Source organism: Notechis scutatus, chromosome Z (genome assembly GCF_049901735.1).
Source record: "Notechis scutatus isolate UNSWTSFEM ecotype Mainland chromosome Z, rNotScu1.2, whole genome shotgun sequence".
In the NCBI taxonomy this organism is placed as follows: Eukaryota; Metazoa; Chordata; class Lepidosauria; order Squamata; family Elapidae; genus Notechis; species Notechis scutatus.
The window spans coordinates 29520916-29547116 of record NC_142025.1 but is presented as its reverse complement, the minus strand read 5'-3'; the positions used below and the strand labels follow the sequence as shown (position 1 = coordinate 29547116).

General features: G+C 37.4%; 1 protein-coding gene and 1 non-coding gene across 9 annotated transcripts in view; both read right to left on the bottom strand.

The window, feature by feature from the left end:
• TBC1D5 (TBC1 domain family member 5) overlaps positions 1–26201 on the bottom strand; it is a 448530-nt gene that overhangs the window by 342278 nt on the left and 80051 nt on the right. The gene's annotated exons all lie outside the window — the stretch shown is intronic.
• On the bottom strand, positions 4922–5028 carry LOC113415999 (U6 spliceosomal RNA). The gene has a single exon (XR_003371395.1). It is a non-coding gene; the product is annotated as a U6 spliceosomal RNA (small nuclear RNA).

The following is a 26201-nucleotide window of genomic DNA, read 5'->3' as shown; positions in this document are numbered from 1 at the left end:
CTTTTTCTACAGCTAAGTATTACAAGATGAGTAGAAAGACAACAGCCCCAGCTTCTTCAATACCAATAGCCTCCTCTTCACCATCTGGAGGACAACGATCAATATAGACAGTGCTACAACAGGAGAAAAAGAACAAAGTGACATTGCAGATGATTATGCAAGGAATCCAGAAGATTGAAAAGAGAACAGAGAATATTGAGCAAAGAACTGAAAAGACAGATGAGAAAGTAGAGAATATTCAACAGATAGATGATGAAATATGTGGACAGATTTAAGAAAATCAAAGAAGATATACAAAGAGATAAGAAAATTGGAGATATTGATACTCGATTGAGTGAAGTTGAAAAGGGCAGGAGTGGACCATTAGGATGGGAAATCGATAGATCAGAATTTTACCCGAGATTTCAAAATGTAGAAGAAGAAAAAGGTGAAAACCTTGCTGAAATAATGACAGAAATATTGGCAGAAGCGTTAGAGATAACCAAAGAGAAGATGATGAATGGGATGGATGAACTGTTCCATGTCTATACAAGACATGCAATGAGAAATAGGTTACCAAGAGAAGTTCACATCAGATTTACTAAGAAAATTATTAAAACACAGATACTGCAGGTGGCAAGAGAGAAAACATTAAAGTACAAAGACAAAGAAATTGTGGTGCTGAAACAGGTACCAAGAAGAGTAAGAGAGATGAAAAGAGAATATTTATTTCTGACTAAAGAGTTACTTAAAAGAGGAGTAAATTACAGATGGCTGATACCAGAAGGCCTCTTGTTCACCTGGCAGAAACAAAGACACAGAATTGACACAGTCAAAAAAGATGAGCTATTCTACTTAGAATATCTTAGAGGAAAGGAGGAAGACATAAGAAAAGAAGAGTCGTTAGCTGAATTTCAAAAGGAGTGTATAGCAGTAATTGAAAAAGAACAAAAAAAAAGAGGGTGCAGTAGGTGATGTATCCAGAGAGCAACGAGAACTAAGATCTACTAGAGCAATAAAATCCTTACAAAGCTTAATATGGATGAAAGAAAATTGATTCCCATTAATATAAATGGACTTAATTTAGCTACTAAAAGAAGAAAAGTATTTCATAAATTAGACAAATTAAAGTTTGATATAATTTGCCTACAAGAAGTAGATATTAAAAAACAACATATATATTGAAACAAAAAAAATTAGGAAAATAATTTACGTCATTGACACAATTTTAAAAAAGAGGTGTGATCTTATATATTAGAGATACAATTTCAGCAGAACTAATTTATGCAGATGACAATGGAAGGATTTTGATGGTGGAAATAATGGACAATAATGTTAAAACACTTTTAATTGCAATCTATGCTCTGAATGATAACCAAGAAGAATTTTACAGGAAATTACATATGAAAACAATTGAACTGGACTACACTAATATTTGTATGTAAGAGAATACATCTTTACAGAATCTCTGGGACACGATGAAGGCCTACACAAAAGGCTTGATAATAGATTATACAAGGAAAAGAAACAGAAAACAGAAAAAAGTCTTTCAAAATATTGGAAGATGACTATAAGAGACTGGAAAAAGAATTACAGAAGTTCCTGCAAAAAAAAGACATTAAAATTAAAATGGATATAACTAAACATAAAATGGGATTAATGGAAAAAGAGGAATTAGCACAAAAAATTAAAAATACTAAACAGAATTACTTTGAAGATGCAAACAAACCAGGCAGATAGTTAGCCTATAAACTGGGAAAGGAAAGAGAATCAATAAGGATTAGCCAATTAATAAATGAAGAAGGACGTGTTTGCTATAGAAATGAGGAGAAAAAAAAATTATACAAGATTACTATGGAAAACTGTATTATCAAGAAAAAAATCAAGAAGAAAAAGTTAAGCAATATTTACAGAAAGTGAATTTACCCCAGATACCCAAATATATTGAAACAATGCTAGAAGGGAACATAATGATGATGGAATTAACAGAAGCCTTAAAAAAAACAGAATGTTGGAAAAGCACCAGGATCAGATGGATTGCCAGCGAAATTTTATAAGACTTTCCAGGAAATATTGAATCTTCAACTATTAAAAGTCATGAACGAAGAGTCAAAGAAGAGAATATCCAAAACATGGTCAGAACCATATATTACACTTATACCGAAGGAAGATACAGACCCGCAGCAAGTTAAAAATTTTCGACCTATATCCCTATTAAATTCAGATTATAACATTTTTGCTTCAATTTTGGCAGAAAGATTGAAAACATATTTAAATAATTTTATTCACGCTGATCAAAATGGATTTCTGCCAAAGAGACAAACCAAAGACAATATGAGAATAATTCTGGACACTTTGGAATACTATGAGGCACATCCTGAAAAGCAAATGGCCTTGATGTTTTTAGATGCACAAAAAGCCTTTGACAATGTGAGTTGGCGATTCATCTTATTTCAATTGACACAAATGGGCTTTGATAAAAAAATTTATTCAAGCCATTGAAATGCTATATCATAAACAAACTGCAAAGGTTATGGTAAATGGAGAATTAACAGAATCTATACATATAAGAAAAGGGACTAGGCAAGGTTGTCCATTGTCGCCTCTGCTGTTTGTATTAACATTGGAAGTGTTGAATAGGAATATTAGAGAAGAAAAAGAAATAAAAGGAATGAGAATCAAAAAGGAAGAGTATAAATTACAAGCCTTTGCAGATGACCTGGTATTTATATTAGAAGATCCATTGGAAACAGCACCTAAATTAATAGAAAAGATAGAAGAATATGGAAAATTAGCAGGTTTGAAAAGGGGTGTTGGTACTTACCTGACACACCCTTTCTCTGTGAGCTGTGAAGAGCATCCATTGTTCGGGATGATGCTTCTGTCGCTCGTCTGATAGGCTGGGCTTTGAGAGGACACTCCTCCTCCTCCACGGGACTCCTCCCTAGCACCCCCAGTTTTGGCAAAGTCGAAGTGATGAAATATTTCTTCTCCTTCACCCTTTCTAATACTTGGCTGGAATAGCACCCCACCAGACAAATAAGGGTGGGGATGGATGCTCTTCACAGCTCACAGAGAAAGGGCATGTCAGGTAAGTACCAACAAAAACTAAGAGTTTTGCTATGTGAGGATCTAATTGGAATGTGGGGATGGGCCTCCATTAAGTCAATGGAGGGTAGAAAGTCACCCCTTCTGAAGCTCACAAGTATGGAGTTCAGTGTACTCATCTTAAGCCTTAAACTAGGGACCGATTAAGTCATTTTAAAACTAAAATTGCCCCTGCTGATCCGGTCAGTTGCCTGGATCTCCAATAAATGAACAATAGCTGTCTCCATCATGCTCCCCTTAACAGGATCCCCGGAGAGAGGGCAAGTAATGTAAAGGTTCCAGGGAGAGGATAGAAATTCTATAGCCAGGCCTAATCTTCTGATATATCTAACCCAGGAAACAGAGGTAGAGGCATCCCGTCTGTCCGTGAAAGGCTTGAGCCTTCCACCAATAGGGGCACAGTCGTGAGGCCTATGTTGTGCCTCGGAGACCTCTATTTCATGTTCCTCAAGAGATTCTTTTGGTCTGCCCTCCTCTTCAGTATCTATCTCCAGATCGGAAACTATCCGACTGTTGGTGATTCATGCATCCAGATGGTCCCTGGAGTCTGGAGAGAAAAAGTCCCTGGTAGATGGAATGAAGGAACCCTCCAAAAAGCTGGGAAGGACTATTTTGGGATCTATGAAAAGAGAGGAACTTATTTTCTGCTTCTAGTCTCTATCAGAGATAGGCCAGGTGCACCACCAACCAAATTATCTCCCTATACTGGGGAGGAAGCAAGCTTCCATTAGTTGTGTGATATCTGCTTGCCAATGTCTGAGCCATAGCAGTAGGCAAGGAGTAACCTGAGATGCCCTGGCTCGAGCAGATAATTTAATAGAGTTTTGCGGCGTCCTTGTGCACCCTGATATTGGAATTTGAGATAATCTCCCTCAGATGGCAGAGCTACCTGAGAGACAATCTAGTTTTAAAAAAAAGGGATGCGGCCAACTCTGCTCTTATGGCTCCCACATCAGATCGACATGCCCTACATGGAGACAACTCAACCCTGTATATTCTTTAACTTGAGAGCCTCTTCTGCTTCCGTTGGAATTGCAGAGGAGGAGGATAATTGCCATTATTGTTTTATCTACTATCGTGGTGATGAGAAATTTAGCAGAATCAGAAAACCAAATTAAAAATTTTCTATCATATCCTGTAAGAGGCGTATATGCCACTGAAGAGACCCCTTGTTTCTGGATGAGATCCAAGAACCTCTGTGGGACAGTTATGACTTCCTCTTACATTATTGGTTGGGAGAAGATTAAATCGTCTGACCCCCCTTACAATAATGATTGTTAGGCCGAGGGGAATGGAATATCAAGGCAGGCAGTAGTTTTTTTTTGTTTTTGAAACAGAGACTTGAAAAAAGTCTGAGGGCGAAACAGACCTGAACGTCGGTGGTCTGGCTTAATGCCTTCAATGTCTGACATGCCCCCCCCTTTTTAGGGGATCCGCCTCTGAACAATTTTGATCATTGTTGTGAGTAGACCCTTCCTCAACCTGTTCCATCTGGTCTCTAGTTCTCTCTCATCCTGTACATCATGTGAATGTGTAACTGGATTATATAATACTCCGCTGAAGCAGGTACCTGCTGGTAATGAAGATCCGTTCTGCATAGTAACTAAATCAAGTGAGAATTGAGGTCAGATTGTGGAGGCTGCCTAGCCATCAACTTCTAGTCGCCATGTCCGTCCAGGCCTTCAATTTGTCAGGGACATCCTCTGGGAGGAGAAATTCTGGTGTGATCCCACAACTGTCTGTCAGGCAAGTAGCGTTGCTGAAGGCCTGGGTTGAACTGGTCCCTCTGAGGCTCTCCTGGATGGCGTTGAGACATCCAGGGATGGAGGCAAGGTGAAAAATGGAACACTTCACAAATTTACGTGTCATCCTTGTGCAGGGGCCATGTTAATCTTCTCTGTATCATTCCAATTTTAGTATATGTGCTGCTGAAGTGAGCACTCTGGAACTGGGATCAGCCTGGCTGGGGAAGAGGACTGAGACTTCTGTTCAACCCCCCTCATGCATTTTTTTTTAAACAATATGCTTATCTAACACATTTTGGCGTCTCTTGGCATCCTTTGTTGCCTTAGAGGTCTCTCTAAGACGTTTTGACCTACTTCGAGTTGGTTTATTGTCCTCTGGGGGTATTTTTGGTTGCCCTTGAAGATTCTGACCTAAAGCCCACGAGGTGAGATATATATATCTATATATCTATATGTGTATGTGATATTAATGGACCGTTGACTGGTCCAGAGGCCTGATGTAAACAGAGGCAGGGAATCCCTTTGATATTTGCTCCCCCCACTTTTTTTTGGGGTAAACTCAATTTGTTATTATGTTATTATTCATAATAATATTGATATCATTAATATTGTTATTATTGATAATATTTTTGTTATATCTGTGCACAGCTACTAACATAAATTGTTGTGCTGTTACCAAACTCATAATTAGATGACTGAATATGGAATCAAATGGTGAAGCCAAATAGAGAACACCTTTCAGGAACTGTATTGCAATTGGGTGATCCTGCAGTCATTAGCCCTCAACAGCTTCCTGCCCAGGCGGACACAATCCTTGGCGCTCACTATTACTGTGCTGCTATATTCTGTGAGGGCTGCCAACTTAAAAAGCAAGCCCGATAGTCAACCTCAGAAAGAGGTCCGCAATCGGCATAAATGTCCCCTGGATCCTCACGGAGAGATCCTTGTAAGGGGAAGTGGCCTCTCAACAGATAATGCCATGGAATTCTTATAAACAAAATGATGCCGGTGTTGTTTTAGTCGTCAAGATGTCGCATCAACCATCACCTCTTATTGTGAGCCGATGCGAATCTAACTAGAATTTGAGAATTTGAGCGGGAGAACTCTGAATCCTCTGGCTCCACCCGATCAATAGCCCTTGCTTCTTCTATATACCTTGCGGGAGTGTATCTGAAACTCAGAATCTCCTGTGGAGAGATACCTGAGGGTAAGGATGCTCTGTCCTGCTTAGTGATCGGAGTTATAGGGAATTCCAATCGGAAGGAGCGCTCTGTTGTTGACCAGAGCAGTATGTTGCCCCCCCCCCCACAGAGATACGTTGGCCTATTGCTAATTCCATCCACAGTCTCATCTTTGCAGGGACCTTTTCCGGTAAGTTATCATCTTGACAGAATCTGGCCGCTGTTGGAGCAATGTGGCCATAGAGCCACTTCGTGTCACTTGTACTGATCTAGATGGGCTACCTGATCTTGTGCAGCTGTGCTGCGTCTGGATTACACAGACAGATCCAGGAGGGGTTGCAGAGGGGGATTGGGGCCGAAGTAGGCCTGGAGGAGATGAGGTTTGAGAATTTTCTTCATCCTCCCACATGAACTTCTTCATGTGCTTTACTAGTACCTTATGGCGCTTGTTAGCGTCTTTTTCTGCTGCTTAGGAGGTACCCTTAGAATGCTTCAATTTGTTTTGAGAATTTGACATGGTTCTTGAGCTACTGCTGCTTGCTATTGTGACCGCTTATTAAATTTTACTGTTAATGAGGCTGAAATGTTGGGCGGTTGGCATGCCCAGGGGCCTGAACCAGCAATAGCCAGGGAACTCTAAAACAATGCTCCCCAGTTTTGTATAATCTTATATAAGAATATTGAATTCTTATTCTTGTTCCTATTATTATAATTATTATTATTATTATTTCCGAATTAGCCAAATTTGGAACACCTCATAGGCCTAGAAAGGAGGAATTGTTGAAATAAGATGTAGGCCTGCGACAGCTTCCTGCACAGGCAGACACGGGCCTTGGTGCTCGCTGTGGTGCTGCTGCTTAATTCTGTGAGGGCATAAGCCAACAGTTTCCTCCTTAACGAATAAGGGTCCAAAATAGAATAATTATATCTGAATATCCATATACATACATACATACACACACATATGTATTAGGGTGATTTCTCTCAGGTTCCAGGAAGGAGACCCCTGCTTAGGGAAAGAAAAGCCTCTCACAGTTCCAGAAATAAAATGCAAATCACTACCACATGGTTAGTGAGTCTGCAATGGCGCCAGCCATTATCTCTTTAGGTGCTTAATGAGTTAAATAGGCTCAGCAGCACTTCCACGCCTTGTGGGGAGTTGATACTACAGAGTTTCCCCTTGAATAAAAAGGTGCAGTGGAGCAGATGGGCGCTGATGCCCCCACCCGAGACGGTGTTCCCAGGGGAGAGAAAGAAGCCTTGGAGCCTTTTAAAATGGAGCCTCTCCCACTGGTCGCGAGCAGTGGTGATCGTAGCGGTTCGGCTTGAAAAGATCGTAATGGTACGGGCTAAGAAATGTGAGTTGTTAGCCATGCGGCTGAGGCATTATTGCCTCCGATCATCCTGGGGGCAAGAGATCATTATCTGAAGCTACGGTGAGCTCCCTCGCTCGAGTTATATGCTGTAGGGAGCTGCTTGACTCATTGAAACTAAAAGCCTGAAAGGATTTGTTTAGAGTTTAAAAGCAAACCTTTTTGTTGTCTCCTTTTGAAGCCTTTGCTATTCCGGCCAAGGGAAAGGAAATTAAGCTGCTTATATCCACGAAGGCTGAGCAAAACCTGGGGACGCTAGGGAGGAGTCCCATGGAGGAGGAGGAGTGTCCTCTCAATTAAAGCCCAGCCTATCAAATGAGAGACAGAAGCACCATCCCAAACAATGGATGCTCTGAACAGCTCATCTGGAGAATAAATAAAGATAAAACAAAGACATTAACAAAGAATATGTTAGCAAGACGAAAGAAAGAGTTGGAAGAAGTTTTAGAAATGCAGGTCACAAATAAGGTTAAGTATTTAGGGATATACATTACATCAAGATGTAGCACGTTGAAGGAGGCTAACTATTTTAAACTAAAACAGCATATTGCAACAGATTTGACAAAATGGGAAAACTTACAACTTTCGTTGATTTCATTGAATATCTACAATTAAGATGAATGTATTGCCTAGAATTTTATATCTATTCCAGACAATTCCAATTCAATTAGGGAAAGAGTTTTTTGAAGACTTAAATAGAATTGTGCTGAAATATATTTGGCAGGGTAAGAAAGCAAGAATAAAACTCAAACTGTTACAAGATGCAAGAACAAGAGGAGGGTTTGCCTTGCCCAACTGGGAGTTATATTACCAGGCGACAAATCTGATGTGGGGAAAGGAATGGATAACATTAAGGAACAGTGGACTATTGACTTCAGAAGGGCATGACTTGATGCTGGGGTGGCATGCTTTCCTCTGGTATAAAGGAACTAAAACACAGGGGTATTTTAGAAGACATTACATTCGAGAGGCACTGTTTTTGAATTGGGAGAAGATAAAAAGATAATACTACTTAAAAATTCCATTATGAATATCTACCATTGAAGCTTTTCTTATTCAATAATATTTAAAAAGGAACAAACAGTTAGACATGGTGAGATACTGAATGAAAGGGGTGAACTTAAATCTATGCAAGCGTTGGAAGAGCAAGATGTAAAAATGAATTGGTTTTCATATTTGTAAATACAATCTAGATTTGATAAAGATTTTAAAACAGAAGGTATCTATGATAAGTTGACTGATTTAGATAAAATTCTGATGGGTACTTATGAAAAGGTAATTAAAAAACTTTATGGACATTTATTAGAATTTAAATTGGAGGAAGAGCAAGTTAAAGAAACGATGATTGCTTGGGGGAAAATTTTAGGATATGGGATTGATTTAGAGAAATGGCAAAAATTGTGGTCTCAAAATTATAAAATGACAATGTCAACTGCATATAAAGAAAATTTGTATAAGATGTTTTACAGGTGGCATCTACCCCCCACCGAGAATCACGATAATGTTTAAGAACAAATCAGATAAATGTTGGAAATGTCATCAGATACCTGGTTCATATTACCAACTGTGGTGGACATGCTCGGATGCAAAAAGATATTGGAGTAAAATCCACACATGGTTGGAAAAAATGATAAAACAACACATAGACGTTAAACCAGAGGTTTCTTTATTGGGAATTATACTGGAAATATACAATAAAGAGCTGAAATATATGATTGTAAATGTTTTAACAGCGGCTAGAATTGTATTTGCCGATAATTGGAAAAATGAAAAAATACATATGCAGGAGGAAGTTATTAAGAAAATTATAGACTGTGCTGAAATGGGTAAATTGACATTTGAAATTAGAGAGCAAGAAGATAAACAATTTTATATGATATGGGATTTGCTTTACTAATGGTTCGACAAAAACACATGGTAATGTAATAGACTAGATAATTTTGTAATAGAAGTTTAATAGATTGATATAAAATATAATATAGACATATATAATTATCCATTGGATGAAAGTACAATATAAATTTCAAAATAAAATTTGGAATATCTCATATAAAATGATGGAATAAATAGTTTAGTCATGGATGATTAATAACTGATAAATATATAAACATATGTTAGTTTGACAATGTGAAAATTTATATAAACTGTGAGTAATGACCATGAAAGGATAGCACAAAAGATTTGTAACCAACTGACACACTGTATGTATATAAAATGGAAGATGGTTTTATGTTTTTTATGTTTTGTTTGTATGTTTGTCTTAAAAAATAAAAACTTTTTTTTAAAAAAAGAGATCTAACTCCACTCTTCCTTGAACTCCAATAACTCTTTATCTACTGCCAATTCACTTTGACTGTTAGCAGTTCAAATTCTTGTAGAACGTTAGTATGCAATACACCTGTATTCATTTGAATTGCCTTGGCTCCTGATTTCCCACATTTGACAGACCATCTTGGAATTCTTATTTTTATTTCTTTGAAATTTTATAATGTTATAATCTTTTAATTTTTAACATTTTAATCCTAAATTAATCTTAATATTTTATTAATTTTATACACTGTTTTATATATAATTATACTGTACACAACAGAGCCTCTCTTTCAGAGATAAGTGGCCTAGAAACATGATTGATTATAGATAGATAGATAGATAGATAGATAGATAGATAGATAGATAGATAGATAATGTTATCCAACAAGTTAAAAGGTCAAACAAAAATTTTATTTATTTTTAAAATCTCCAGTAAAATATGATCTAGTCCTCTCAAAGGCAGCAAAGATCTGTCTACTTAAATTCCCCAGAGACCTCTTTCTAAGCCAAATCAAACTGCTGCACTCAGAAATCTCTACTCGCTTTGGCTAAAGATTAGTATTTTCTTGTACTCTCATGTATATTTTTTTACATGACTTCATGACCACTGCTTATGAATTGCTTACAATATTTTTTCTTTTTTAATACATTTTGTATCTATCTTTATTATGAATTTTTGGAATTTTGTAATGAACACTTTATATTTAGAAATTTTGCAGTACGTTACACAGGAATGCGGGATGGGAGGAATTATCAGTCTTTCCCTGCCAGTTTCCTCATTGACTTTGCTTTGGAAAGCCACAAGAAAGGTCACAAATGACAATCATGTGGTGGCAGGAACTACAAGAGCAAGGGGTAGTACTTCTATATCAGGGATTATTAATGAAGCTCCCAGAGCAGCTGATTAACAAGCCGAAATTCCATCTTCTTAGCATTCATTTTTAACCTGTTAAGTCCTATTCAAACTTTCCAACAAATTCTCAATAGTCTTATCAGTATAGCTGGGAATCTTCACTAAAACAGAAACACTAAGTAATCTTTCATTTTGAATAATCATTATTTTAACATGTTTTAATCATTTAGTCATGTCCAACTCTTGGCAATTTTATAGGCAAAGGCTTTTCATACTATATTTTGATACAGGCATCGTAAAATACTTGTTTTGTACTCAATTGTATATTATAATAAAGACAAGAAATGTTTTAATACACTGAAAGTCAATGATATTTTCATTTGAAAATGTGAATAGATTCAAACTAAATAGGTATCTCCCTACTCATGATATTTAATAAGAAACTTCTTTAAGTGTGTTCATGGGCTTGCTAGGAATCTAATGTAACTTGAAAGTTTACAGTTATATAATTCTTAATTCGTTACAATACAGTTTTAGTCCATAAGTTTAAAAATAAGAATTATTTGTATTGTATTAAGTTGTTAAAATTGTAAACTTAATTAAAATAAACTTTAACTATAAATTTAAAGATTTAAATATTTATTTTTGGGTGGGAAATCAAACTTGACAGAAAACATGCATTCTTCTTTCATGTCCAAACATAGTATACCTTTCTATAATAAGGTTACTAATTCATCTCACATTGGGGTTTAAGTGGAATCTTAAACTGTTTTCTACAACTCTCATGAATTCATTCTCATGAATTACAATGAAACTCTCAATTTGAAAACAGAGATATTTGTATTTATAAATGGACTGATATAATTTGAATTCTTGGGCTATTACTCTGATTTAAATGCTGTGCTGTTACAGAAGTTTGTGCAGCCCAGAACATGCACAAAAAACTAAAAAAATTTAATATTCTGTCCATTGCATTTCTATTTATTTCCATAGTACATCAGCTAATTAGAATATATACTAATATACACTATATCCCCCAAATTACAATATTTCATTATAGCTCTTCAGCAGAGTTTGTACAAGCTCACCTCTTTTCTATTGCACAAGTTTTATTTTAATTTAAGTAATACGTTTTCCAATATAGAGGATGCTTTTGATTCTTTTCCACAAAAACTGGTATGGCAACATGTCTTACCATGAGAAAATGAAATAAATCCAGAGGTATGGAAAAAAGTGATCAAAGTGTGCTGCGTTAGTCTTCTGTTTCTCTTTTGACAGTAAAGTAATTTTATGATATTTGTGACACAATGAAGGACAAAGATAAGCCAACTGTTTAGATTCTTCTCCTTTATGTTATGGCTTTGATCACTAACAATGCTGCGTGAACAGCCAACAGAAGGCTGACATTTCATAAAATATGCAGTGATAAAAACTAATACTGAAGCATCTGGGAATGATATACAAAATGCAGAAATACACCTAATAACTGTGATCTTAAATAACAAGTTACAAAAAAAGTGACTTGGATGCATGCTTGAATTACTTGACATCAAAAGTTTTGCATTCTTAAAAGGTTTCAAATATTCATCTCAAAAAATATAAATCAATTTTGCAACCATTTTGTAGATGCCAAAGTCTACTTTAAAGCAGACATCTAGCAAGGTATCTCTTTACATTTAAATATTAACTGTAGCTAACTATATAGCACTTATACATTATCTTAACTTTTTCCAGATGTTTTCTATCTCAAAAACTATATGAATAGCATTTTTCAGAAAAACTTCGTAATTGTTTTCGTACAGCAGAATATATAAAACCCTTCTAGGAAACATCTCTAGTAAATCAAAATGCAAAAGTATGTGTTAATTCAAAAAGGAAACAAGTGTTCTGAGAGTCATGTAACAGCTGGAAAATATGACTATGTTTTTACTAATGCTTAGTGTGAATTTACTTGTTTCATATATTTGCCAAAAAAACCAATTCATTTTTATTAGGATTCATTTGATAAGGTCAATTTTGCCTATAACATGTAAAGAAAAGAATTGATGAGCCATTCTTCCTATGGAAAGGAACTTTCACAGGAGAACTGGTGATGACAACAATGGTTTACTATTCATGAAGGTTTGAGCGATATTTTCAAAATCGTATGCTTACTATTATTAATTTGCTCTTCTTCTTATAAAAGTTTGCTTATACATAGTTCTTGGGTATTTTTTAAATGAATCTGAACAGTTTCAGATTTGAATCCAATCAGTTTTGAATCTGAGTACAGTGACCCACAATGTTTTTATCTATCCTGACCCTCTGAAGCTACAATATATTTCCCTGGCACAATTTTTTTCCCCAAATAGTCTCAGTTAGGCAGTGTAGCGCATCATTTGATCTCCTTCTCAGTTTCCTGTTGATAAGGAGCTCAGCCAGAGTTACAAGAAGGTGATGAGGCAATCTCTGAACATGAATAGAACCTCAACAAAAAATAATTAAAATTTGATAAGAATAACAGTAAATTAACTGTTAAATACCATACCATCTTAAGTAATAATTTCCTATTTTCTCTCTTATTAAGAATTTTGGGAAGTTTTATGTTGTATGTATACCTCTACTCTAAAGTAAAACTGAGAAACTCTAATTCAAATATAAAGTTCATATAGACTTATGTCAACATAAGTCTTTATATAGACTTGTGTCTTATTTATTCAAAATCAATGAAAACCGTGCAACATATTTTCAGGTTATATGAAAAATTTACTATTGAAATAGAAAATATTTGGACAACCTTACACATGGTTTTTAATTTAAAAGCTTTAAATCAATCTCGGTTTAAAAAAAAAACATTAAGTCAGTCTAATGACGTTAAACATGAATTTTTATTTTACAATTTAAGATTTATGCTAACAATAAAGTCAGAAAGCAACAGGATTGCTCCTGTATTTTAAGTGATTCCATTCTCTGAGATTAATCTTATTGGCTAGGGATATATATTACAACTCCCTTGAGGGCCACAGACTAGTAAAATCTCAACTTGCTTGCTTGCTTATTTATTTCCCATTCCAATCCAGGTTGACAAAGAATAGGATACAACAAAATCCAAATAATACATTACAAAATATTTCTTATTATAGAAATTAACAAGGAAAAAATAATTCATTAAAGGTACCATTTAATTAAGATTTTAAAAAATCTGCTGGAACATAACTGGTTTAACTGTTTTAACAGCATTATCCTGTTTAAAAAAGAGTAAGAGCAATATTTATACCTGCTCTTATTTACTGTTCCATAATAACAAGGCAATCGCTGAACCCTGGGATGGGGGATCTGCAATAGGCCTTGTCTAGATGATCGGATTAGCAAATTTTGGATGTGATTAGTATTATCCTACTGCCACTTATCATTTCTGAGTAGTTAATGCAGAAAGGCAGCAATGATCCTTCCACTCTGTTTATATTTATCTTCATCTAAAAATCTAATTCTTATTTTTTTCATCTCTGCTTCTCTATCTCATTTTTATTGATGTTTTAACTTTAGACTGTATGTTGGCTGGCAAAGTCTGATCTTTATAATTTGTTCTGAGAGGGTTTTTTGGCTAAAAAGCTGAATAAAAAAGTTTTAAACAAATAAACTCAGCAATAAGTACTGCTGAGTCCAGTATGGAGCCTTCCTAGAGCAAGGGGTTAGAAAAAGTTCCCAATTATCAGAAAGAAGAGTAATAATTTTGGTAAAATTATCAATCTGAAACTGGCTTTTTCTGTATTCCAGAGACTGATTCAAGTATGTTGATTATTTGTGGCAATGCAACTGAATTCACATATAGTTTTCTACCGTTTTGAAACAAAAATAGTGTAAAGTATTCTCGCAAATATTGTCATCCAAAATTATTTTCACTTTTTAAGAACGCTTAAGATTGCTTAGATCAGAACTGAACACATTTTTATTTATTTATTTATTTTTGTCAATTGCTTACAAAATAATAGGTATGTAAAAACATAGTTATGAATACATGGATACATATAAGAAAAATAAAAAATAAAAGAAACAATAGGACAGGGACGGTAGGCACGTTGGTGCGCTTATGCACGCCCCCTACAGATCTCTTAGGAAAGGCGTGAGGTCAATAGTAGACAGTCTAAGGTTAAAGTTTTTGGAGTTTGGGGAAGAAACCACAGAGTCAGGTAGAATATTCCACACATTGACCACTCTATTGCTGAAGTCGTATTTCCTGCAATCAAGTTTGGTGCGGTTAACCTTGAGTTTGTATCTATTGTTTGCTCTTGTGTTGTTATGGTTGAAGCTGAAGTATTCATTGACAGATAAGACATTGCAATGTATGATTTTATATGCTATATTTAGATCGGACCGAAGGTGGTGTAGTTCAAGGTTTTCTAGGTCTAGAATTTCGAGTCTGGTGGCATAAGGTATTCTGCAACGAGTAGAGGAGTGGAGAACTCTTCTTGTGAAATATTTCTGGACTTTCTCAACTGTGTTAATATCAGATACGTAATGTGGGTTCCAGATTGATGAGCTGTATTCGAGTACTGGTCTAGCAAATGTTTTGTATGCTCTAGTTATTAGTGTAATATTACCAGAGAAAAAGCTACATAAGATTAGGTTAACAACTCTTAACACCTTTTTGACTATGTAGTTACAGTGGGCTCTAGCACTTAGCTCATTAGAGATGAGTACTCCAAGATCCTGGACAGAGTTTGGATCATCAACAAGGTCTTGACTATTCAGCCTGTATTTTATTTTCTGATTTATTTATTTATTTATTGCCAATATGTAGGACAGAGCATTTATTTGTTGAGATTGGAAGTTGCCATTTGTTTGACCATTCTGATACATAGTCAAGGTCTTTTTGAAGGTAGCAGTATTGTCTGCGGTGTTGAATAGCTTTACATCATCAGCAAAGAAAAGGCAGTTGCTCTTGATATATGATCACAGAGGTAATTTATGTAGAGTATGAAAAGAGCTGGTCCTAGAACACTGCCTTGGGGGACACCACTGTTGACAAGTACAGAATTGGTCCGTAATTTTCAACTAGGCTGGGGTCTCCCTTTTTGAAGATGGGGATGACCGTGGCTTGTGACCATAGTTTTGGCAAGGAGCTGGTCCTGTTTATTAAAGAGTAGGTTGTTTGTTTCTAAGTGAAGGATGATGGATTGGTTAATAATTAATTCTATGACTTTACAGATGACGCAGCATAAAGAGATTGGTCTGTAATTTTCAACTAGGCTGGGGTCTCCCTTTTTGAAGATGGGGATGACCGTGGCTTGTGACCATAGTTTTGGCAAGGAGCTGGTCCTGAAAGATTTTTCAAAGATTATGCTTAGAGTTTCGGCTATGGCAGTGGATAGCTTTTTTAAGAAGTAGGCACATATTCCATCCGGTCCAATAGATAGAGATGGTTTTAGATTGTGTAGTGCTTTTTCAACATTGTCTTCTGTAAAATTGATATGTATTAGATAATTGTAATTTTCTGTGGTTCGGCCAGGAAATACTGGGCATGATCAATTGCTGTTTACAAATACTGAGCCGAAGAATGTGTTAAAGAGGTTGGCTTTAATGGTGTTTAATGGTGCAGTCATTACCATTAGGTCCTATCAGGGGTGGGATGGACCTTGAGTCTTTTAGTTTGTTGTTTACAAAATTGTAGAAAATGCGGGTGGAATTGATGCATAGAAGGTTTTCTTCTTGTTTAATGTGATAATTGGTACATTCAGTTTTTATCTGGTGGCATAAATTTTTGTATCAGCTTTTGAAGTTGGCAACATGACCAGATTTGTTTTTCCGCCAAAGTGATTTCTTTTTGGACTGAAGCTTCCTTATTGTTATGGGTAATTTGTTTTTTCTGGTTTTGGGAGTTCTTAATGGTACATATAGTTTGATGACTCTTTTAACTTCAAGTAAAAATATGTTGTAATGGTCTTCTACAGTATTGCATCCAGTGAATAGAAATTGCCAATCAAGGGATGAGGGATCGTTGTTTATAAGATCATTCTTTATAAGATCATTGTTTATATGAACATTCTGAGCAACCACTTCATTAGTCTAAATATATTTCAAAGTTGCTAACTTAGTCATTAATTTCCTTCTCTTCAATCACTTTCAAACAGTTTTTGAGTGTTTTCCTCACTGTAAGAATAATATGACATTTTGTACTCAAATTGTGAGTGTTTTTAAAAATTATCTGTGTGATAATTCTGATAACAGTATGTCAGACAACATGAACTGAATTAAATTCAAACAGTTTTTGAGTGCTTTCCTCACTGTAAGAATATGACATTTTGTACTCAAATTCTGAGTGTTTTTAAAAATTATCTGTATGATAATTCTGATAACAGTATGTCAGACAACATGCTGAATTAAATTCTTTCTGATCGAGGCAACAAGAGTTCCATAACTTTGGAGTTCCGGTTTGCAGGGCTTCGGCGACAGGCAGGAATCCGCGATCATGCGCGGTTTCTGCCTGGGCTCGCCGCTGGAGCTAAGCCACCCCATAGAGGTGCGAAGAGGGGGGAGATCCCAGCAGGGTCGAGGGAAGCCACATCTTTCCTCCCCAGATGGCTAAATTCCCTTTCCCGAAGGCGGTAAGAGCGGCGGTCAGAAATGGCCGCCTCAAAGAAGCACTCAGCCGGAAAAGAAAGTGCAGGAGGAAGTTAAGAAATGAAAGTTTTGTCTGACCGGGATAAGAAGCAACAACTGAGATACCCTGGAATTTAAATCTTATAAAAGATACATCGCTCCCAAAGAAGATTTGGAAGCAGAGAATGAAAGTGAAAAGGGAAAGTTTCTCCTTCCTTACGTTGACAGCAGATGAATGAGAAATCGAAAAAATCCGCTTTGGCACTAACAAGTAATTAAACTGGATTAAATGCCAAGGGGACAATAAAGATTTCTGAACACTTAAAAAACTTTTTTTTTGCTGTAAGTGGGAAGGGAGAGGAAAAGAATAAGAGTAAGATTTGGCTGGAGGAGGCTGCTTGGAATTTAAAAGAATCTAAAGTTAAATTGTAACAAGATACATTTTAACTGGAACTTTGTAACTAAATAGTAACCCCAGGAAGAGAAAGTGAAAAAAGAAGAAAGTGTTAAATGAAACAGCTTGTGTGTATTTGGATTGTTTGGTGACTTTGGGACTTCTGGAAATTATATTTGAATGATTAAAAACAATTGGGTGGTTGTTTAATTTTTTTTTTACAATGGCATCACTTGTGGATGAACTGAAAATGGAATTTAAAAAATATAAAGAAGAGGAACAAAGAGGGAAGGGCTCTTTTGGCTCCGTTTTTCATTTCTTAGAAATGGCGATCTGTACCTATGAAAAACTACAAGAAAAAAACTGCACAACAAGAAGATTGGGACAAAGAAAAAGCCATCTTTAATGAACAAGTAACTTTATCTGGGGAAGAAAGGGGAAAGGGGGGGAAAGAGAATGGAGAATTTAAGACCTAAAAAAAACAACCAAAAAAGGGAAAAATAAAGTGAAAAGTGGATATAATGCCAGAAAGCAACAGAAAGGGGGAACACAGAAGAGGGAAATGGAGGTGGAGAGACAAGGGGGTAAAAAAAGGTAGAGTGAAGAAACAAGGGAGGAAGGAAGGGAAGAGAAGTTACAAAGATTTGGAGCAAGATGTAAAGAAACAGGACTTATTCAGAGATAATGGGTAAAAATATAACTGAAAATGAGATTCTGCAAAGGTACATAAGATTTATTGTTATACTTGTATTAGAAATAATATTAGAAAAGTGGAACAATATATGATTAAAAAATGGCATGAAATACTCAGTGTAATTTATTTTGAACAAAATAAATGAAATGAAATAAATGAGAGAATTGAATTAGGAAGGAATGGGAACATTTTAATTACACAGTGTTTTAAAATATAAGTGAAATGGGGGGAAGTAACTACACAAAATTTATAAGTGTTCCCATAGAAGCATGATACCTATTTGAAAAGTAATGTGTAAAATGTTTAAGATTTAAATGAATATTAATTTTAACAATAGAGTTGAACTGGTATGGATTGTTGTTTTAATTATATTGTGCATTTATAATTTCTTCTTTTCTTAAAATATAGTGTGTAGCTTTAGAATGTACTAAGCAGAATCTGAATGAAAGTTATGTATTATATTAAGTGTTATAAATTTATGGGAAAGATATAAAGGCGTCATACTCCAATCAGTGATTACAGGAGAAATTTTGTTTTAATGAGAAAAGATAATAGACAGCTGAAACAGGACAGACAAAGGATATAAGTATAATTATTTAAATTGAGATGAAATAAATAAAATAGAATTAAGAGAGTTAAAAGAGGGGAGAAGCTATATAGAAAATGTAGAATGGTAATAAGATATGGAACGGTATATAAAAATGAGCATGAACTTGAATTTGTGTCTGTACGAAGAGATGTAACCCAGGATCAAGCTGCTTTCAAAAAAGATGTTTTATGTTTTCATGTTTTGTGTTTTGTTTGTTTATGTTTTTTTTAAATCAATAAAATCTTTGGGGGAAAAAAAGAGTTCCATAACTCTGGATAATTCCAACAAGAATCTTAGATTGCATGAGGCTTTATGCTAGATTGTCCCTCTCAGACTCCACACATCTTTTATTTGAATGTAGAACCAGCTGACTCAAAGATGAAGATTTCTCTTCACAGGTCTTAAGAAAGCAAAAAGTTCTTAACTCCCTAGGTACATTACATCCAAAGTAATGTATACTATCATTATTTCCTTGAACTCCTCACTTTCACGTTATTGTGATTTTGCCCAATATGTGATCTGCCAGAAGACTAAGTAGCTATTTTAAAATTAAACTGGGAATCAAATAAAATTAGGTCAAGATCGATAATTTATCCATGTTGCTATACAACATCCTTCTTGATTATAAGATGCTACAGTAAGTCCAATTTTTAAAAATTCAATATTCTCCCTTTTTCTGTAAGACTGTGATTTTACTCTAAAAATACAGGTAGTCCTTGTTTATCAAGTGCCACGTTTAACAATCATTCACTTATGATGGTGTAAAAAACCCAGCTTTGTGACCAATCCTCACATCCCACAGACACATGCTATCTTGCTTAACAACTTCTTAAGTTGCTTAACAGCAGAATGGGAAGAAGATAACACTGTGAATTTCTACTTATCAACTGCAATGTGTAGCAATGAGTTCTGTTTAAATTGTGATTACCAGGTGAGGAGTACACATTGTGCATCTATTATTCAAAAGAAACTTTATGAACAGTTTTATTATTTCAGTTATCAGTTTAAGCAAACATTGAGAGAAGTTAAATGCAGCATAATACCACCCAATAAGGGAAAATTTTACAGTTTTATTTGTTTCAAAATTCTTTTAAAAATTTAAGAGATTTGAAACACTGTTAAATCTGGATTTGAGAAAAATTCCAATTCTTTTCTTGTAATCGAAGCCCAATGCTATAATAAATATACCCATATAATATATATGGATTTATGAATTGAAGTCTAATTTAAACTTTCTAATCTTGAGTTTTGCACAGCCTCCAACTGAGTTTGTTAAATTCAAGTTTTAAATCAATGGAACAAGTTAAATAAGATGTAAGTTACACAAATTTCCATCAAAAACAATGCAAGTAAATTTGATTTAAACAGCTGACTGAAAGTCTATTCTATTGTTGGTTCCCCCTCCCCCGCCCCCATTCGCTTTACCAGGAGGATATTTTCCAAATAGTCTGAGTGGGAGAAAAGAAACCAACACTATCCATATATAGTAAATCAAAATAATCTTATCTGTCTTCCCCCTTTGTACTTTTGTTTTTATTTAGAAGTTACCTTTTAAAAGATTTAGAGAAACTAATAATTCTTTTAAAAATACTAGTGAATAAATAGATTTAAATTAATAATATCAATGATTTAGAGTGTATTTTTACAACTTTTAGTTAAGATAAAGTATAGTTTTAAAATTAAATCACATACCTCATGGAAAACAACCTCCTTCAAATACATAGTATACTTAAGCAAAAACATACCAGCCTCATGTATGGCTTTGATACAAACATTTTTAACACTGCCTCTAAATTCAATAAAATTACTTAAAAATGAAAAAGCTAAAATATATGTCTTAATACATTTTTAAAATTTTAAGGTTATTCTCAAATTTATGCCAGTCTATTAAGATCACTGCATATTCTAAACCAATTTTGAGAATTTCAAGTCTCAAATAAATACATATAGGAAAAATATTTTGACTAATCCAAGATAGTGTTGAAGATCATTAAAATCACTTGCGCATGTGAAGAAGTAAAACACTAAACAAGTCAACTGGCAATTCTGAAACCTCTGCATGAATCCAAACAACTTTCTGCCCCAAGTCTGGTCAGTAAAGAAATTGAGGTTAACCTTTAATTTTTAATGTCACCTGCAGCCAGTGATTGCTTTTTCTAATGCAAGTGACAGATAAACAGAAAAACAATCCCAAGATAATTCACAAAGCACCGTACACCATAAGTGCATTTTTATTTTTATACCAACTCAATTTCTCAAATGGATAACCAATGTTCCTACTAATTTACATTAGGAACTGAGTGAGGCATGAAAATTGTTCTGATGCACAGACATACTTTAATCTACTGTATAGGATGAAGAATTTTACCAAAACTCTAAGCAATACAAAATAAATTTAAGGCTGAAGAACGTCATAATAGCATATGTTGCAGGCTAGTTATATCTAATCCAAACTGTGGGAAAATCTCCAAAAAAATAACATATATTACATGAAAGTAAAATGGCTTTGAATCTAACACAATTCTCTCTCCCTCAAAAGAAAATGGAAAATCTTATTATCTTACCTTAGCATAGCATAGCATAGCATAGCATAGCATAGCATAGCATAGCATAGCATGGTATGGCATGGCATACTGTAGTGTACAACCACAATTTCTTAATAACAAATCTTAAAGATGAATTAAAGATTATAATTACGCTATCTTAAATATAAATTATTCATTAAAAAAGCTAGGACATTTTCATTCATTACTAAGCTGCAATTCCAGAGCTGTCTCGAACCTCAAAGTTCTCTTTTGCATAATACTTAGACCTCCTTCTGATCCTTAATGGAATAAGTCAACAGCCTAGAGGCATGTTGCTCTTAAAAGTCAGAATCAACTTGCACTTTCCAAAAATTCCAGAGCTGCCCATTTTTAATAAAGTCCCACACATATTTAGAAGACTGTCTAGATTCCAAAGCATTCTGCAGCTCTGCAACCAATATTTAAGTGCTCTCCTAGTGCAGAAAAGCGGTGTTGGTCTTACCTGATACGCCTTTTCTCTTTGGGTAGAGATAGCATCCAGGATTGGGTAGTCAGTTGCTGCTAGCTGATTGGACGGAATCTATCAAATCTGTCAGGACACTCCCATTACCAATGATCCCCAGAAATTGGTGATGGAATATTGACAGACTGATGTGTTTTCCCGGTGTTGTTGTGCTCCACTGGATCTGGAGCGGACCATCTTCAGGGTGGGCTGAATGCTATCTCCACCCAAAGAGAAAAGGTGTATCAGGTAAGACCAAAGCCCCTTCTCCTTTGTGGTGGAGATAGCATCCAGGATTGGGACATACCAAAGCTGGCTATTCTACAGGCGGACCTGGTTCGGTCTGGATCCCCTAGTCAGAGTGGACCTTTTGAAGAACTCTCCATCCAAAGGCTGCCTCCACAGAGACAAAGGAGTCCAGCTTACAGTGCTTCATGAATGGGGATGGTGAGATCCAAGTGGTCGCCCGGCAAACCTCTTCAGCAGAAGCCTGAGTGGCTCACGCCACCGCTGTGGCTACACTTCTGGTGGAATGGGCTTTATGCAAAGAGGTACTGCATGTCCCTGGGACTAGTAGGCTCTGGATATACACGTTCTAATCCACCACCCCACAGTCGATGGAGTGACCTTGCCACCCAGAATAGAAGATTGAAATGATACAAAAAGGGATTCAGACTTCCTGAAGGGGAAGTTTGTTTAATGTATATACGAAGGTCTCTCTGGACATCTAGAGCAGTGGTTGCCAACTGGTGGGCCATGGAAAAATTTTGGTGGGCCACAGAAGAAATGGTCTCCGAAAGCAATTAATCTGGGCTGCGCAGTTCTCATGCCTCCCAGCTCTTCGAAGGACCCCGGAGTCAGGTCCCTGAGATGCATGTGCCAACCAGCTCCCACACATGGTGGGTGGCGGCAACAACAGCAGTCCCCTCCCCCAGCACCCACTGTTAGCTCTCTCTATTAGTTTTCTAGCTTTGAATTGCTCCCGCCTCTCTCTCTTTTTTCCCCACTCACCCCCCGTGCCCACGTGCAGGCAGGCCAGGAAAGGGAGACGGAGCCGTGCGCAGCTCTCGGCTCCTCCAGCCCTCGCTGCCTCTCCCAACATCGAAGCCTTGGAGATGCAGGCAAAGCTGCCGCGGCAGTAGCACCGAGTTGCTTGCTTCTCCACTACTGCCTCCTCCTCCAGTATCTCCTTCTCTGGATAGGGAGATTCTGAACTAACCGAGCATGCTAAGGCAACTCGGGCGCTACCGCTGCGGCGGCTTTGCCTGCATCTCCGAGGCTTCGATGTCCCTTGAAGAGCCGGGACATCGAAGCCTCGAAGAACCGGGAGGCACAAGAACTGTGAGTGGGAGCGTTTTAATGATTCCGAAGAACTCCTAGAACATGGTAGATTGGCATTTTGTAGGTTTTGGTGAAAGAGTGAGCTTTGTTCCCCCTCCTTTCCTCCCCTGGTAATGCGAGAGGTGCTTTCTCTCTCTCTCTCTCCCCCTCCCCCACCCCCAAATAATCACTAGCTGTGGCTGGCTTTGGCAGCAGCACTAAAGCGAGGGAAGTGCCCCCAGGGACCTTTCCTTGCCTGTCTTCAGGTGAGGCTGGAAGAACACCCCCCCAGCTTTTCCTCGGCTGCAGATCTGAGCTCTCTCAATCCTCCACCAGAGATCTGAAAGGAGCTCCCACTTTCTCCCCCTCCCTTCACCCTAATTAATCACCGAGGGTGGCAGTCCTTCTGTAGGCAGATGCCTGCTGAGAAGCCCCTGGAGTGGCGTCCGAGAACACTGCCCCCCAAGGAGAGCAAAGCCCCCTTTCTGCCTCTGCTTCTCCCAGAGGCAGTTGCCCCAAGGCCCTACAGCTCAGACACACACACCCCACCCGCTCTTCTGACATTTTTGTTATAATTAAATGTGTGTGTGTGTGTGTGTGTGTGTGTGTGTGTGTGTCTATGTGTATGGATGCATAGATAGATAGATAGATAGATAGATAGATAGATAGATAGATAGATAGATAGATAGATAGATATAAAATTTATATTTAATATAAAAAAAATTATATTAAGTATATTAACTTTTTTTAAACAAAATCGTATTAGTGGTCCTTGGGATTTCAAAGTATGAATTTAGTGGTCCCTGAGGTCCAAAAAGTTGGTGACCCCTGATCTAGAGTGTGCCACCTCTTTTCTAATGCGTTGACCAGTTTTGGATAGAAATCAGATAATATAAGTTCCTGGGCCCTGTGGAACCATTAGTTCACCTTTGGCACAAAGGATGGGTCCAATCTCAAGACAACTCGGTTGTGGTGAAAGATACAGAGATCCTTCCTGAGAGACAGGGCGGCCAAGTCCGAAATCCATCTGGCCAAGGTGGTAGCTACCAGGAAGGCCACTTTACAAGACAAAAATTGCAGATAAGTAGATCTCAGTGGTTCAAAGGTGCTCCGGTCAGCTAATGCAGTACTTTAGAGAGGTCTCGTGTGGGGTATCGATGAACCACTGGAGGCCGCAGATTTGTATCCCCCTTAAGTAATCTGTGGATGGTAGGATGCCTGGATAAGGATTCCCCCCCCCCCCAATGAAAGTAGAGAAGACAGAGCTGCCACCTGCCGTTGTAATGTGTTGGGCAACAGGCCCTTATCCAGTCCCTCTTGAAGGAAATCCAGCACCTGAGCAACTGATACCGCTGCAGGATCCAAACCAGTTCTGGAGCACCAGGCACAGAAAGTCCTTCAAGTCGTGTCGTAAATGTGATTGTGGAAGGCCTCCTAAAAGCCTGGATTAACAGATTTAACAGATAATCAGAGTTGGAAGGGACCTTGTAGATCATCTAGTCCAATCCTCCACCCAAGTGGGAGACCCTATACCATTTCTGACAAATGGCAGTCCAATCTCTTCTTGAAAGTGTCAAGTAATGACGCTCCTACAACTTCCAAGGGCAAGCTGTTCCATTGGTTGATTGTTCTCACTGTCAGAAAGTTTCTCTTTATTTCTAGGTTAAATCTCTCCTTGTTCATTTTCCATCCATTATTCCTTGTCTGGCCTACAGGCGCTTTAGAAAATAACTTGACCCTCTCCTCTCTATGCAGTCCCTCAAATATTGGAAGACTATTATCATGTTGTTTGTATCACCTTGGAGGAGTAATGGTCCTGGATCAGAGATCCTCGCTCAATCTCCAAGCAGGCAACTTAAGCCACTGGAGGTCTGGATGTATAGCAAGGGTCCCTGGCTGAGGGATACTTTGTCCGCCGGCATCTTCCAAGGCCTGGTCACCGATAGGCTTACCAAGCTGGCAAACCACAGCCATCTGGGCCAGTGAGGTACGATAAGTAGAAGCTCTGCCCTTTCCCCCAATAGCTTCTGTATCACCCTCGGGATCAGGGGCAGTAAGGGAAGGGCATAAAGGAGACAAACCTGGAGAAGAATCTCAGGAGTTATGCATTGTCCAGAGGGACAAAGCAGGTTGTCCGAAGTGCTCCAACAGCTCCTGAAATAAAGCAGGGTGCAGACGCCATTCTGCATGATCTATAATGGCTCTGCTAAACCAGTCTGCTTCAACATTGGATACTCTAGAAATATGCTCAGCCCTGAGCAAGACATGGTGTTCTTCTGCCCAGAGGCACAGTTGTTCTGCCTCTGGCATCAGGGGTCTAGAATATTTTCCCCCTTGGCGATTTACATGTATTTATGTTTTGGAATTGTTTCAGGGCCAAATGGACTACCCTGATTCTAACCAATTGATATTATGGTCCAAATCGTTCTGGAACCACTATCCCTGGGCCATCATGGATTGAAGATGAGCTCCCCAGCTGTAAAGATTGGCATCAGTGGTCAGAACCAGCTGGTTAGGTTCCTTGAACCAGTTTCCTAAAGAAAGGGCGTGTGACGACCACAACCTAAAGGACTTAATAACTTCCGGTGGTACCTGACTTGGGAATGGGAACAACTCCTGCCTGCCTTTGAAAGATAGGAGAAACAATTGGAGAGCCCTGGCATGCAGGTGTGCCCAGAGCACTATAGCAATACATGAAACCATTTTGCCAAGGAGCCTCAAAAGCAGAGACAAGGGCACCCTGTGCTAGGACTTCACCAGAATAATTAACTCCCTGATGCTTGCCTGATGCTCCTGGGATAAGAAAACCTTCACATCAAGGTATCTATTACGGCTCCCAGATGGAGTAAATGGTTAATGGGAGTGAAATGGCTTTTGGCCATGTTCACAGAAAACCATGCTCTTAAAGCACCTGGATGGTGATCCTCAAGTCCTCCACTGCTTGAGATGCAGAAGAGGACTGAACAAAGATGTCATCCAGATAACACTGGACTCTGACTGGGATAGCCCTAAGGTGAGCTGCTATTTGGCATGGCAGTTAAAAAGCCTG